Here is a 2,500-nt window from a genome sequence, read left to right as displayed (position 1 = left end):
CTACACACCCCTCACACCCGCTACGCACCGAGACAGCACAGTGATCAACAGCACAGAGGTCAACAGTAGAGAGCTGCAACAGTACGCCAAAACACACACCAATTATTTCCAGGGGCTTCTCTAGGTTTGGGGGTATTATTTGGTCATCCACCCACAGATGGGGCCTTCATTGTGGATGCAGAGGATGGTCTTCTCTCTCTCTCTCTCTCTCTCTCTCTCTCTCTCACTCACACACACACAAAAGGTGCAAAAGCTAATCAAATTATATGGATAACATCGATTGGAAAAATTGTTGGCAAGTAATTTTGTTATCGGTAGGAGTTAGTAAGCAACGTCGCTGGAGAGCAGAGCAGAGTGCAGTCTTGTAGCATGGAGCCGCCAGGCTGTCTACCAATGCTTCGAAACTGCTCCATTTGAAAGGCCTTATGGAAGCAAAATGGCTTTAACCTGGAAACTGTGTGTGAATGATGACATTCGGAAGAGTTTAAGAGCCAGACCACAGTCAGGTGGCACCCTAACCCTGTTCACTTCAGGGGACCAGTGGACTGTATCTGGAAAAGATTTGAACCGCGCATGCAAATCGCCAAATACACGATGACCAGATGCCTGTGTCCTTCTGTGTTGTTTCTGCTGTGGGTGTTTCTGCTCTGTAAAACATGGTTGCTGCTTGTCTGTGTGGCATCATTGTGTCCCTCAAACGTATCGGAAGTCCCCGGTCGCACTCTTACGTTAATTAGAAAATGTCCGGTCAGTCTAATTCACCCAGCAGTGACCCTGACACCAGCTAGAGGAAACGTTTAAGAAGCGTTTAGGGACCGGCCGCGCACCTTCTCCTGGTGGTCGCCGAGCACGTGCATTGAGACGTACCATCCTGGCTGAGGTTCTGCATCTCAGACCTCCTCCTGAAGTGGCCTGACCGATTCAGTTTGCAAATGTTGCTTGGCCATGTTTATGCCCGTGTTTCTATATGGATAATCTCTATCCAGATATAATCCCAATATTCCAGATGCATTAATCCAGACCAGGTGTAAACAGGGACTGTTGGATTTCTCTGTTGCAACATGTGCACAGATAAATGCAGCCTTAGTGCAGAGTTCCTTCTCCATCTGCTCTGTTGTCTACAACACACTAGTGTGTCTCTAGGACACACAAGAGTGAGGCTAGATGTTTGATGTTCCTTTAATGGTTTTCCTAACTCTAAACACAAGCTCTGTGCCATATAGCTCCCAGGTCTTGGAGGTCCTCGGGCCAGCGTCTTGGTCCACACTCGTGTTTATTGCTCAAAAGGTCACAATTCTTTTACGGTCCCTGCTCCAGCACTGCGGAACAGACTACCTCTGTTTCTTAAATCGAGACTTGTATCAAATATACTCTTATGCCCCTTCTACACTTCTGGCTTTGTTTGAAATGTATAAACAAAAAATGTTTTTGTAATAAACTGTTTTGATAAGTTAATTAAAAAAGAAACATGGTATAATACCGTGAAAGCGTGGCGTTTTTTAGACATGGTGCTGCAGCCACAGTGCAGAGTTGGGCCATGTCTCACATAAGCAGACTGTATCGATGTTGTGCATGTGACTGACAGCATAAATATTCGCACGTTCTTGAGAGAGCTTTGAATCAACATACTCATCATGTTAATCTGTTATCAGAATAGTCATGAGTTGGAGCTGTGTGAGACGTGCACACACACACACGTACACACACACACACACACACACACACACTCACTCACTCACACTCACACACACACTCACACACACACTCACACACACACTCACACACACACTCACACACACACACACTCACACACACACACAGCAGTACTCTAAGTGGTCTCACAGGGTCCCCGAGTGAGTATGTCATTACTGCCTCCCTCTCTGACCGAGCTCGGCATGGAGGAGCCAAGACAATTAGACATGAACGAACCCAAACTCTGGAGGGAGAGACAGAGAGACAGACAGAGAGAGAGAGAGAGAGAGAGAGAGAGAGAGAGAGAGGGAGCGAGAGAGAGAGAGAGAGAGAGAGAGAGAGAGAGGGGGGGAGGGGGAGGGAGAGAGTGAGCGAGTACAAAGGCACTTCCACGGCGGCGTGCTCGGTCGCGATGGCGTCTGACTGCTGCCCTTTGAAGAGCAGTGACCCTGAGGAGGGCGCAGGGGCGAGGGCCAGCACTCCGATCTGCTCCGGATGAAGGATTCCGAGCTGGAACTACAAAGTGTGGGGAGCCGAGGATATCCTTTCATTTCACAGCTGCAGGAATCTAATAGCCTCTTTTAATCTGCCCCAGAATCAGGTTAAAGTTTAATGTTGCCTCTCATGAATATTTTATGATAAACATATTATTTTAAAACACACATGCGGAGGATGGGAAGAGAGAAAATGCTAGAATTCCAGACTCAGCGACCCTCGTTACTTTCACGGATTTGTGGTCATGGTGAGATGAGTCGGGACACACACACACAAGCAGACACTCGTGCGCACACACACAAGCACAAACAAT

General features: G+C 47.6%; 1 protein-coding gene across 5 annotated transcripts in view; it reads right to left on the bottom strand.

The window, feature by feature from the left end:
• The window catches only part of dipk2ab (divergent protein kinase domain 2Ab), a 27,909-nt gene that overhangs the window by 6,475 nt on the left and 18,934 nt on the right, over positions 1–2,500 (bottom strand). The window contains exon 1 of one of the 5 annotated variants that reach the window (XM_081696561.1): positions 100–213. The exons of the other annotated variants lie outside the window; for them this stretch is intronic. The gene's annotated coding sequence lies outside the window, so the exon portion shown is untranslated. Of the gene's footprint in view, positions 1–99; positions 214–2,500 lie in introns of those variants that run through there. 5 annotated transcript variants of the gene reach the window in all.

The sequence above is a fragment of the Electrophorus electricus genome, chromosome 14, assembly GCF_041902795.1.
Source record: "Electrophorus electricus isolate QZ-2024a chromosome 14, ASM4190279v1, whole genome shotgun sequence".
Lineage (NCBI taxonomy): Eukaryota > Metazoa > Chordata > Actinopteri > Gymnotiformes > Gymnotidae > Electrophorus > Electrophorus electricus.
Note: the sequence above shows the minus strand (reverse complement) of the source record. Positions and strands in the feature narration are given on the sequence as shown.